Source organism: Miscanthus floridulus, chromosome 13 (genome assembly GCF_019320115.1).
Source record: "Miscanthus floridulus cultivar M001 chromosome 13, ASM1932011v1, whole genome shotgun sequence".
Lineage (NCBI taxonomy): Eukaryota > Viridiplantae > Streptophyta > Magnoliopsida > Poales > Poaceae > Miscanthus > Miscanthus floridulus.
In genome coordinates, this window is record NC_089592.1 from 21,146,796 (window position 1) to 21,160,998 (window position 14,203).

General features: G+C 41.3%; 1 non-coding gene and 1 pseudogene across 1 annotated transcript; both read left to right on the forward strand.

Annotated features, from left to right (window-relative positions):
- The first annotated feature begins 207 nt into the window (after nucleotides 1-207).
- LOC136502457 (small nucleolar RNA R71) lies at nucleotides 208-316 on the forward strand. The gene has a single exon (XR_010770594.1). It is a non-coding gene; the product is annotated as a small nucleolar RNA R71 (small nucleolar RNA).
- Nucleotides 317-6,602: 6,286 nt separating this feature from the next.
- On the forward strand, nucleotides 6,603-12,687 carry LOC136501375 (disease resistance protein RGA5-like; annotated as a pseudogene).
- The last annotated feature ends 1,516 nt before the right edge of the window (nucleotides 12,688-14,203 follow it).

The following is a 14,203-nucleotide window of genomic DNA, read 5'->3' on the forward strand; positions in this document are numbered from 1 at the left end:
TCCTTGAGTTGATGCATACCTCCACCTCTCTTGCGGGTCTAAAGACGTTCTTCATTCCAACCTTCATTGGAGGCCATCTTCTCCACAAGAGTTGTTGCGGCTGGTATGGTGAGTGATAGGAATGCACCTCCAGTAGAAGCATCTATAGTCTCACGGGTACTGTTGGTCAACCCGTGGTAGAAAGTCTACATGAGTAGCTAATTCTCCATCCCATGATGAGGACATTCTGCAATATAATCTTGAAAGCGTTCCCATGCCTCAGGGACAGATTCATCATGTTGTTGCTGAAAGCTTGAAATTCTCCCACGCAGAGCATTGGTCTTGCCTATGGGAAAGAACTTTGCTAGGAACGTAGTGGAGCAGTTATCCCATGTATTATTTCTATCCTTGGTGTAGAACCATTGCTTTGCCTTCCCCAAGAGTGAGAATGGGAAGAGGTGAAGTAATATGGCATCTTGGGTTACTCCTTTGATGGTGAAAGTGCTACAGATCTCTAGGAAGTATTGGAGATCTGCACTCGCATCTTGGTGTGCCTTTCCACAAAACTGGCTTGCTTGCACCATATTGATGAGGGCTGGCTTGAACTCGAATCCATTATCTCCGACATTGACTGTTGGTCCAGTATAGATGTTGGCCGTAGTTGGAGTAGAGGATTCACGGAGAGTCCTGTTAGTCATGGCTTCAAATTCAGGTGTTAAGCTTCGCCTTATATGGTTATCTTCTGACTCTAAAGCTAGAACTTTCTTGAGTTTAGCTCTAGTCGTCCTGATTAATGCTTCTGGATCTACAACGTACTTTGTCGAAAGGTCAAAACCGGTCATACATTACCCTACATAAGATACACAAGTAGACAAAACAAGGGTATGCCTATTTGAGCAGAGGTCAATGGTTTTCCTCAATCATATCAATAAGTATAAGTTTATCAATACTTCCTTTGCCAAGGTACCTTCCCCGGCGACGATGCCAGAAATGCTTATTGGTATTTAATAACTTGTCACTTGTTTAGTAGCCACTTATTATAAACCTATATCTCCTAACATTACTTTACTAGGTTGTCATCCCTAGTGATGATGCCAGAGATGGTTGTTGGTACTACATAGCATTACTACTAGAATAATACTAAGTAGTTCTTTATTAATTTATGTGACTAGGAAGAATATATAAATATATGCATGAAAAGGATTTGCAAGCGCACAGATAATTATACCATTGTAGCACTTCACCCAGGAGTATTCCAGGTATCGTTATTTATATTTTTATCACAAGGAAGTTCTAGCATGGACATGCATTGATAAGTTATACTATTGATGGAGAAGTAAATCATAACCAATATTCTACTCATAACAGGGGTAAGTCATAGGATAAGATATATATATGATAAGTATTGATCATCAATAATGATAAATCACTCAGAGTACTCCTTTCTATGGCATTAGCATAGTCAGGTAGAATATTAGAGGAATAATTCCTAAGTCATTCTTTAATTACAAGTCAAAGCATACATTGATTAGTGCAATTACACCTACTAGTCATGGCTAAGGTTATCTTTATATCTACACATAAGGGATATTATTAAGGAGGATTAAGAACAGAGCTTGTTCTTCCTTCGTAATCGGACCCTACTTGCACCTATATTCGGGGAGTGAACTACAAAACACTCAATGTGAGTGTCACATCCATGATCTACCACATGACCTAGAATATAGGTTGTATCCATAGATAAACAACCTATAAGTACCATGCTTACACAATATCGACCACCCACCCCGTGTACTTTAGAGTGAGCGCTATACGAACTTATGCATAAATATAATGATAAACTAGCTATACTAATTATATAATCAAAGTAGACATTGAATATTATAACAAAGAACATGAATAAGATGAATACTAATATTGTCATAACAATTGTAACTAGCATATAAAAATAATGGAGGTATAAAAGAGGGGGTACAAAGATTATACCAAATCACACTCTTGACACGATCTGGAATCCAAACGAAGCCTGCTTGCCTCCCTCTAGACCTAGCTGAACAAGCTATGCCCTAGAATATGGTGGAGCTCTGAGGATCATTACGGTTTCTGTCTTCTCAAAAGACTTATGCAATATAGGCCGGAGCGTCCAACGTGAGCCCTTGGATCAAACCGACTTAAAGGACGGCGAAGATACAACCTAGGAGGCAGTGGAAAACCAACATAACAACGGGGGGCTGACAAGTGGGCCCCAGGGGCCGGCTGGCATGCAGTGAGCCCCACCTAGTGCGTCTCGCCCTCCGCTTAGGTGTGGAGTCTTTTGGAACCTTCTGGTGTCCATTTCGCTGCGAACAAGCGTAATTAAATCTGACATCTTGATCCACATTGACGGTTTTCTCGATAAACCTTGTAGAAAATACAGATTCACCAAAACTTTGTGGAATTTGTTAGTTTAAATCCCTAGACCTTGGTTGGTGATTATATTTATGCCCTTATGCATGTTATATTGATGGTTTATAATAGTTGTTAACTACCGTCAACACCTCCCTTTTCTATTAGAGGCGGTTAAACTAGCACGCTGCCTCTAACGTTGTCGGGGAGCACCGTAGCTCCGTGACCATCGCTGAAAATCCGTTTTTAGGGGTGGTTCTATTAAGAAATTTGCCTCTAAAAAATGTATCCATTTTTATGGGCGGTTTCGTTAAGAGAACAGCCTCCGAAACTGCTGATTTTCAAAGCTGGTTGACTAAGTCAATTGTTCTTAAAAATAGCTACAGCACAAATAAATTCATATCTTTTTTAAATGAAGTTGGATGAAGACAAAATTTATATCAAAATTGTAGAGCTCGACGAGATTAAAAACTTTGTAGTTAATAAAATTTTTGTTTGAGATCATTTAGGGTTCCAAATATATAAATTAAGTCTCAAATTTTTATTTAAAATTTTTGAATTACTCAAATGACCTTGATGGAGAAATGTCTTATATGAAAGTTGTAGTGCTCGAAGAGATCTAAAACTTTGTAGTTGAAAATTTTCCCATTTAAGGTCGTTTAATAGTCCAAATATTGATTATAAGATCCATACGTATTAGTACAAATGGATAGCATTGTACATCTCAACATAAGTGACTGTGTGGTGTAGTGATAGGTTATGGAGCGCGCGGAGCGAGAGGATGCGAGTTCGAATCCTAACTGCTGCACTATACCAGATGGTGGCAAAAATTAAATTCTACGAGTGGTTTGTTGGCCCTCTAGGCCTCTAGCCACACTAAATATTTTTTTCTTATTTTTATTAGACTCTAAATAATTTTTGAAAAATTCTAAAAAATATTTTTAGGGATAGTTGACTTAAGTCAACCACCTCTGAAAATCACTTATTTTACAATCGGTGGCATTGTAACAGTTTTTTAAACCACCTCTGAAAATCATTTTTAACCGCCTCTAAAAATCTTTTCTGTACTAATGGGACGAGCCTTCATTTGTCAACCTTAGTTACAATAATTATGTATTTCTTTGCATACACATGCTTACTAAATATAAATCCAACTCATACTACTACAAAATTGATTTTAGGAGACAGACCATTTCATTAATGGAGGTAGTCACAAAATGTAACTGTCTCCTAAAATACTTGAGGATTTTTGGAGGCGGTTATTTCATTTATGGAACCGGCCAAAAAGATACCCGTCTCTCGAAATCATTTTATGAAGATAGGCCTCTTAAAAGGTACGCCTATGAAAATAGAGGATATTTTCAGAGGCGGACCTCTAAAGAGGCTGGTCTCAGGAAACTTGCCCGAGGTCCATGATGCATGTTACCTATGTTTATGTATATACAGTGAGTTAGGGTTTGGAGCTCCTCGTTCTCTTACACACCTGGCTCTCTCTCATCTCTCGGCGGTGGCATGATGCCCCCTCCCAGTGGTGACGCACGAAGCTTGTCTAGGCGGCAACGCACACACATGGCCTTGTTGGGTGCACGGGGCTCGATCACCTGTGGTGCGTAGGGTGGTGGTAGGGTGCGCGAACCAAGCCTATGTGGCAGCGCATGCACAGGGCCATGCGGGGCTCCTCTGGGGCAGCACACTCAGGGATCTGGCGGAGGCCGAGGCTCGCAGCAGCAGGGCATCGCAGCAGTATCTCTATCACCCTCTCTGTCTTCTCTCAGGCAGTTAGATCGATGGTGGTTGTTGATGGTCACTAACATCAATTATAAACTGTCAACATAACATGTATTTATACGTAATTCCATCATCAAACATAGGTATAGGGGTTTAAACTAATAAATTCCACGAGTTTTGATGAATCTGTGTTTTTAGCAGGGTTTATCTAGAAAACCGTCAAGGGGGACCTATTCGTCAAAGGAAATTATGGAATTCCACCGCGAAATCGACATGGGAAGACTCTAGAAGACTCCAGAAGGCGAATCACCGAAGCGGAGCCCGTGTCTCTGACATGTGGGGCCGGCCGGCCCCACCTAGAGGCCGCCTAACCTATGGGCCCCCCATGTCAGCCTCCCGTTGTTATGTCGGTTCTCCATCGCCTCCTATGTTGCATCTACGCCGTTCTTTAAGTCGGTTTGATCCAATGGCTCACGTTGGACGCTTCGGCCAATATATACCAGCCCCTGCCACTCTCCCTAGAGCCATCCTGAAACACTAATTCATATTCTCCTCGTCTGTATCAGAGCCAACCATCAAGAGAAGATTAGTCCTCTTTAGGATTTAGTCTTATAATTAGAAATAGTGAGATAGAGAGTGAGGGAAGAGTTCTGAGTAGATGCTGGCTTGTCGGTGCTCTCTCTACGGCTTGTACCTTAGTGGATTCAAGTTCTATCTGAGCTTGCGTCTGAGATTTCTCCGGTAATCAATTTCTGATTCAAGTAAGCATCTTGTTTATATTGTTCTTCCGGTTCACGACTCTCTTTTAAGTGCTTTATTCTCTTCCTAGGGAGAGTAGAGTATTAATTGTAAGTGTAAGCGTGGTGCTTCGACTTAGGTTAATCGTGGATGCACCCTGCATTTCGGAAGGTGGTAGATCGAGTGAGTGGCATAAGTTCTATATAGCATGTACTATACAGCTTCGTTGATCCTTTGTAGTCCACCTCCTGTCTGTAGGCATATGTAGGACGCGGTTGCGAAGAAAAGCAGTAATGTCCCCAGTTGAATAGTAGAAGACATAAGCTTACCCAAGTCAGAACAAGAAAACCTTAGTTATTCTCTACGCTCCTATTTATCCTAACATTGTTGCTACCCCTAGTTAAGTTAGATCGTATTTAGTCTCACACGTTTCTCTGTGGATACGATACTTGGAATACCTCCGGGTCAAAAATACAACGGTATTCATGCGCTTACGGATTTATCTGTGTGCGTTAAATATACCAACAGTGGTGGCCACGATGGGCTTGATGATGGTGATCCAGATATGAGCAGTGGCAACGGCGCACGGACAGTCTAGCGAGGAGCGGTGGCGCGTGGGCAGACCAGGTGAGGAGCGTGTGGTGGCGCATTGACGGATCTGGCAAGGAACGGCGGTGTGCGGGCAGATCCAGCGAGCGGCGACGCGTCGATAACCTCAGCCGGCCTTTATGGATGGGCTCAGCAGGCCCATCAATGGGCTCGTTAGTTTTTCTTTGTTTTTTAGTTAATTTGTTAATGAAGGCGGGCATTGTCCGCTGTGTAAATCATGATTTACGCGAGGGGAATGGTTTGCTCGTGTGATAACGGTTTTTGACGGTCCGCAATAATACCTACAGTAATAGTGTCAAGAATTCAATTGATGTGGCCAAACTTCTGAAGTGGCCCATATGGACCATCTTACATTTACTTTGGGACCCTAAGCTAACACATTTGACTCACAGTCAGTCACGGTCACGGTCACGGTCACGGACACAGCACGCACGCCGCTGACGCCTGCACGCCTAGCCCCACCAAGAAACGCTCCGCCCTCGGCCGCCAATCGGCCTGCAGGAATCGCGTCGCCGTCGCCGCCCGCTGGCCTAGCGCTCCGCCCGTGATGCACCTGAGATGGTCACCCATGCATCCGCTCAAACTAGCGGCCTCCCGCGAGTTCTCTTCTCTTCTCTTCTCCGTTCTCGATGTAGTCTTTTTCTTTGATTTGTTTCTTGCTTTTCTGATCTGTTCATCCAGTGAGATCGTTAGGCGTCCCAGGGACCATGCATCTTGCCTACCACACCGACCTGGACCCTGATCCAGAACGATTGATCCCAGGACGCGGATCTCTGCTACGCACTGCGCTCGAGGCACCACCGCACCAGGGCCACACTTTCCCCCGTCCTCTCTCTTGGCTTCTCTATCTGCTTTTATCTCTATTTTTACGCAATAATTTACTACTCCACTATGATTTCAGGTTTCTGACCCAGATCCAAACACCCGCTCACCCAGCGCAGCGGCTGACTATTGTAACTGTAACAAAAAGGAATTTTTACTCCCCCTGGACTGATTAAATAAATTGAATAAATAACAGCTACTTGCAACCAAAAGCATACTGCAAGAAAATTGCATGAATGGATAGAATAAACTAACAAAAAAATTGCGAAGCAAAGAAAGTATTTATCTTCCAGCATCTATCTCTGACCAATTAAACTGAAGTTGTTTACCTATCAAAATCAACGCTCTCTGTGTCATTACCACGAAGCTTCGTGAATGCCGCCTCTTGTCTGTAAGGAAATATTATTTGACGAAAGAAAGATCAGTCCATACTCTTCTTCGATTTGTTAATTATCTTGCCGACGAAAATGGGTCATTAGCTTGCAAACAAGTCGCGGCGTCATAAGATTTGTGGGAAAGCATATGTTCTGATAGATGGTCATGGCAGTGTGCAGTGTTTGCAGTGGTTAGCTCTTTCTAAACTACTCCGATTAACAACAATATTGGTTTGTCTGGATCTAAATAAAACAAAGCAAGTTGTACGACTCGAACAAATTGCTCAAGAAAAGAAACAGAGGTCATGCTTGTACTATATACATGAACTGGTATCAACACCCTCTTCCCAGTTCCTCCCACAGCACCACCGCATCCAGCGAGCTCTGCTCACCAGATGGTCAAAAATGGCCACGGCAGCTGTCGTGGGTGTTACCACCGGGGTGATGAAGCCCCTCCTGTCCAAGCTCACCAAGCTGCTGGAAGAAGAGTACGTCAAGCTCAAAGGCGTGAGCAAGCAGATCAAGTTTCTGAGAGATGAGCTGAGCGCCATGAGTGCAACGCTCGAGATGCTCGCAGATGCAGAGGAGCTCAACCCTCAAACGAGAAAATGGAGGGACAAGTTACGTGAGCTGGCCTATGACTTGGAAGATTGCATTGATGCCTTCATGGTTCGTGTTGACCATGAGCATGATGGACATTCGGGCTTCATCAAGAGGTTCTTCCGCAAGTTGAAGAAACTGAAACCACGTCATGAGATCGCCAATCAGATCCAAGAACTCAAGGCATCTGTTATAGAGGCAAGCAAGAGGCACAAGAGGTACCAGTTAGTCGATATCTCTTCCAACTCTAGAAGTACATGTGCTGTTGACCCTCGGCTATCCGCGCTGTATGTGGAGATAGATAAGCTTGTCGGCATTGACGGTCCTAAGAAGTATATCACTGAGTGGTTAACCAAGAAGGCTTCTTCATCAGAACTTAAAGCGCTCTCTATTGTTGGTTGTGGAGGTCTTGGTAAGACTACTCTTGCAAACCAAGTCTATAAATATGTTAAAAGCCAATTTTCATGTGCAGCTTTCGTCTCGGTCTCTCGAACTCCTGATGTCAGAAAAGTATTAAGAGGCATTGCAAAAGGAGTTGGTATTACCAGTAATATGTTGGATGATGATGAGAAGGAACTCATTGATAAACTCAGGGAACACCTTCAGGATAAAGGTAAGCCAGCAGATTATCTATGATAATGTTTGCATGTGTGTTGTAACGTAACGACAGTAAAATTGTAGGGTTGAAATTGGTAGAATATTTAGCACCTATGAAATGAATTTGCAAGTGCTACTCCCTAATTATAGGAAAACTAAAAAGAAACATGTACTGGTATGTTAATTATTATTAGTAAAACTTGCATGGCTCCCTAACATATTTCCTCCTTTGCTAGTTCAACAAGTAACCCCACTAAAGTTTACATCTGGATTTAATTACAACTATTTGCATCTATAAAGAAACCACAGAATTTGAGAATAGTTTCAGAGAACTTAACTATATATTTTGCTCCAATAATTACACAAAACTACAAAAACATTACAAAACTACAGTCACTTTTCTTTGGTTTCCACAATATAAAGCTAGTTTTGCATTATGTGAGCACAATTAGTTAAGTTCTTTCAAACTATTCCAAAAAATATATTTCTTCTACAGTTAGTTAGAAATAACTTTATTTTTCCGGAATTCACTCTTATACAACATTCATTAGATATTTGTTGTTTAGACATTGAAACAAATTGTATGACATTGAAACAAATTGTATCTCCATTTTTAATTGCCATGTTTCCGATCCGTTTCAGAAGGGCTTGATTTTTGTTTGCATGTCCATTAAGGCATTCATTGAAATGTTAGTGTACTTACTAAAATCTTTCTACCTTCTACATGTACTTCAATATATATTAGCAGATAGAACTCAAGCAAGGATTTGTGATTATTTATTATTCTTTTTTCTCATTCTTATAACTCCTTTGTCTATGCATACGACACTAATATGCCAAATGGATGAAGTAAAACCTAGCTAGTGTGGCTAGCATAAGTGCGCCCAAATGTAGCTGTTATTTTAGGGTTATGATATGACAAAGTTCAATAATGTTGTACAGGGCTATAGGACTTGGAGAGCTGTTCCCTTTATGTAGGAGTAATATTTACTGCTAGGATCTAACACCTTTTTGCCGGGAAGAATATAATAAAAAATTAAGTTACATCTACTTCTCCGTCGGTTTCTTTTTAGTGCACATAATAAGATAATAAAAGGTTAAAGTTCATAAAATTTGACCAATAATTGGTAAATTGCAAATCACATGCATGCTTAGTGCATTGAAATTTGAAATTTAGATGAATAAGCAAAAATCTCGAATATTTAACATGGCATTTATTTTGTAGTAATTGATGATATAATAAGATATTTATTTTGTACCCAATAGATGAAATATTGTAAGAGAAATATGTGGACGAAGTATACATTTAAAGACTTTTTGAAATCCTAATACACCTAATGATCACAACCAGAATCTGCATTCAACATTTAGTATAAACTTTCCCTTCCAAATGCCTCCTGGTGAGGATTCTCATGTGCTATGACTAGTGGTAGTGTTTTATTACTACTTAAAAACATTAGGAGAACTCCACCATTTTCATAGTGGATTGGAGTTATTAGGATGTAAATCTTTCATACCTTAGTGGATTAGAGTTTTTAGGATGTAAATCTTTATGACCTCTGCCAAAGTATCGCTACTCATAATACCATTCACATAAACCTGTATGTATTTTTGCCACACTTCAACAAAATGTCACTGGCACACACAATATAGCCTTACAGGCTTCGGCACTAACTGCATCGTTGTTAAAATTATTTGCAGGTACCTCATTGTAATTGATGATGTATGGGATGCAAAACCATGGGAGACCATCAAGCTTGCATTAATGAATAACAATTGTGGTAGCAGAGTAATCACTACAACACGTAGCAATGACGTTGCATCATACTTGTCTTCCCAAGGCGGTAATGTTTACCAAATGAAATCTCTCAGTTTTGAGGACTCCAAGAGGTTGCTTTTTAAAAGAGCATTTGGTTCTGAAAACTTATGCTATACTCATTTGGGTACTGCTCCGGATGAGATATTAAGAAAATGTGATGGTTTACCATTAGCAATCATCACTATATCTAGCATGTTAGCTGATCAGCACGCAAAAGGTGAATGGGACAGTGTACTAAATGATATTGGTTCTTCTCTTGCTAAGAATCCTGGTGCTGAGAATATGACGGCCATATTATCTATGAGTTACTTTGATATTCCTCACCATCTAAGAAGTTGTTTGTTGTACTTGAGTGTGTTTCCAGAAGATCACAAGATTGAGAAACAATGTTTGATCAATAGGTGGATTGCAGAAGGGTTCATTCATAAGGAAAAAGGTCAAAATGAATATGAAATTGGTGAGCGTTACTTCAATGATCTGATCAACAGAAGCATGATCCAACCTGTTAGAGTAAAGTATGGTCAGGCAAAGGCATGTCGAGTGCATGACATCATCCTTGACTACATCAAATGCAAGGCTGCTGAGGAGAATTTTGTAACTTCATTAGATGCTTCAGAGCCTGTATATACATCAGAATACAAGGTTCGTAGGCTTTGTGTGAGCAACGACAATGAAGAAAATGTTACTTTATGGGCATACCAGATCTTGTCTCATGTTCGGTCAGTTACTATATTTGGAGAGCCTGTGAAAATCTCTTTGTTGCCTTCCACTCCTCTTCGTGTGTTGGACCTACGAGAATGTATGGGCATGCAAAACCATGATCTTGCAAGTATTGGGAAGTTGTTTAACCTTAAGTACTTGCGTCTCTGCTCACTTTTCATAACTAGGCTCCCGGAGACTGTTGGTGAACTGCATCATCTACAGACGTTGGATGTGCGAGGCACCTTCATCAAAGAACTACCACGAACTATCACGGAACTTCAACAACTGACTCGTTTATATGTTGATTGGGATACTAGATTTCCAGAAGGAACAATAGGAAAGATGCACAGCTTGGAAGAGCTGAGGAGGTATGGAGCCCAATCCTACGGTCAAGCGAAGTCCATACAAGAATTCAGCAAACTCACCAAGCTGAGGACACTAAAAATTATATGCGATGTTTATACACCAAATGGCTCAGAAGGAAGAAGCCAAGCCGAGCGCATTCACAGTTATGTTGGAAATTTATTATCTTCATGCAACCTGCATCATCTTATATATACTGAGAGGGGGTACTTCCATAGGAAGTACCCGCTGCCGCTACATTCATGGCACCCTGCAGCCTCCTGTAGCATCCGCAAGCTCTGCATTGAAAGAATTCCCATCTATAGGGTGCCAAATTGGATGGGATCACTTGTAAACCTCAGTGTGCTAGAACTGATTCATCTTCTGTGTGAGACCAGAAGATGTTGAGATCCTTGGAGAAATACCCAGATTGCTTTTTCTCAACTTAGACAGTGTCGGGGGCACTGGCGGAAGGATCGTCTTCCCTGGCAACAGCGGATTCAGAAGTCTAAAATATTTCTCCCTGCGTATCGATAAGTGTGGGACCTCCCTGGAGTTTGAAGCGGGATCAATGCCAAAGCTTGAGCACGTGAAGCTTGAGTTCAATGCGCATGAGATGGAGTGCCTGAACGGTGCTTCTAGTTTGGGCATGCAGCACCTCTCGTCCCTCAACAAGGCTGAGGCCTTGTTTAGATCAACTCCAAATTCCAAGTTTTTTCACTCTCTCTCCGTCACATCAATTTTTACCCGCTTGCATGGAGCATTAAATGTAGGTAAAAAAATAACTAATTACACAGTTTAGTTGAAAATCACGAGATGAATCTTTTGAGCTTAGTTGGTCCACGATTGGACAATATTTACCAAATAAGACGAAAACGCTACTATTTATCGGGTTGTAATTTTTTACAATCTAAACATGGCCTGAGATAGAAATTGGTAGCGACTGGTATGAGTATGACGTGGACTACAACCCAGTGGAAGATGATGATGACACTGCCCGATGTATTTCAAGAGCCATTAATGCTATAGCTATAGCTACTGTGAAGATTTCGAACCCGTAAGTTCCCTCACAGAACAACATGCATTGATGGTTCCATCAAGCTCTCAGTTGCTGCAACCACATACTCCTTTCTTCCATTTAGCAACTATTCCTACTTGGCTGTTCAGTTAAATAGTTTATTTCGACTCTCTTGTTTATATTCCGTTTCCACTTCTCTTCTAGCTGCGGCCAATGCATATACTTCTTTCTTCCATTTAGCATATATATACTTGGCCGTTCAATTGAGCAGTTTGTTTTTTTTTCTCCTTCAGTTTTTGAGGGAGTGGAATCAATATCACGATGGGTTATTCAATGAGTGGCTCAAACTTTGGCAAATTGGAGAGGAGCAGGCGAACCAACCTACTGATGGAGAGACTGAACTAGAGGTATCAAATAAAGGTTCACTAGGGTACCAGTCAGTTTTACATTCATGTGATCCCATTTTCCCCACCAAATTCATCTTCTTTTTCCAAGCAGGATGAGACACATGAAAAGGAAGAAGAGGAGCAGACTGGTGAAAAAGAAGTGGCACATCAAGAGGACAGTGGTAGCAGCAATTAGAATGTGATATTAGTCTGCATGAGGTGGATTGGTTGGCTACTTTGATCTTGGGCATTTGCCTGATGAACGTGTCTCGTATCTACCTCGAAGTTCAATAAAAAAACAGCTGTGGAACTTCATGTTTTCTACGTTGCTCTGGATTGCAGATTTGCTTTGCTGTGGTTGCTACTGGTTGTAAAATTCTAATTAGTTTCCAATAAAGGCTTGGCACATTCACATTTGCCTGGAGCGGACACATATTACGCTTTTGTTTGTATCAGGCACACATATTTTGTTGTCACTTGAATTTATCTCATCTAAAACGAGATTTATCAATGAACCAGAGTCTGGAGGTTTTAAATACAAAAACTAATTTTACATTTTGATTTGTAATACAACCGGAAGGCCACTGCATCACCTGCTTGCTTTCACAAATCACAACACAGAGCATCCAGCAGCAGAGCAATGGCGGAGGCTGCTCTGTTGAGCGTCTCCGCGGGGGTGTTGAAGCCGCTCCTGTCCAAGCTCCGGATGCTTGTAGATGCAGAGGATGACAAGGTACTTGAGCTGGCCTAGGACGTCGAGGACTGCATCGACGCCTTCATTGCCAAGGTCGACCATGAGCACCGTAGACCTACGGGATTCAGCCTCCTTCAGAGGCTCAACAAACTGAAAGCTCGCCATAAGATTGCTAACGAAATCAAAGTCAAGCACAAATATAATGGCACTGGCACGGTTCGTGAGTTGTGGTGGTCTGCTTTAAAAATGGTGTTTTTTTTAATAGCATATATCTAATTAGCCCTTGATTCTAAGTAGACCAAGCAACAAACCAAAGTTTGAACACACTTGCTCAGATGGCGTTTATTTTGAATGCCATGGTTTTAGATGCGAAACTCCCCTAGTTTTTTGGTTGAGAAAGAATATTCCATTATTCTAGTCTATATGTTTCTTTTTAAACTGATCATTTTACCAATAAAGCCAACGGAAGCTAGACCGGTTGGTCAACGTTTCCTGTAGCACACATCAGGTCCTGAGTTCGATCCCCCTCCACTATTGGAGGCCGCGGCTTTGCCGAGTGTTTTTACACTCGGCAAATAGCCCTTTGCACTCGGTAAAGGCTTTGCCGAGTGTAGCACTCGGCAAAGTCCGCTCGGCAAAATTTTTCTCGGCAAAGGGTCTTTGCCGAGTGCTTTTTATCGGGGCACTCGGCAAAATAAAAAAAAATTGCCGAGTGTTTGGAGCGGCACTCGGCAAAATATTTCGGCCGTTGTGGCGCCGGCCGTTAACGGTTATTTTGCCGAGTGCCCGACCCAGCACTCGGCAAAAAAAAATTTATTTTTTTTAAAAATTACTTTGCCGAGTGCCCCAGCCCAGGCACTCGACAAAGTTTTTTTTATTTTTTTTAAAAAGTACTTTGCCGAGTGCCCCTGTCCAGGCACTCGGCAAAGTTTTTTTTATTTTTTTTTTAAAATTACTTTGCCGAGTGCCCCTGCCTAGGCACTCAGCAAAGTTTTTTTTTTAAATAATTTCTTTGTCGAGTGCCCCTGTTTAGGCACTCGGCAAATAATTTCTGAATTTTTTTTAAAAAAATACTTTGCCGAGTGCCATGGCGAGGCACTCGGCAAAGAATTTTTTTTTTTTTTTGAAAAATCTTTGCCGAGTGCCTTACCCATGGCACTCGGCAAAGACCCCGAGAATTGCAAAAAAAAAAATTTACATTCCATTGTGACAGACAATCGGCAAAGACCCCGAGAATTGCAAATTTTTTTTTATATTCCATTGTGACAGACAATATATATATATATATATATACATTAATCATCACATCTATATCACCAACATGCATTATATATCACAAGCACACGCATATTTAATAAATCCATCGAAAATCCATCACAAATGCACCAAAGTTCAACATCAAAGTTTATT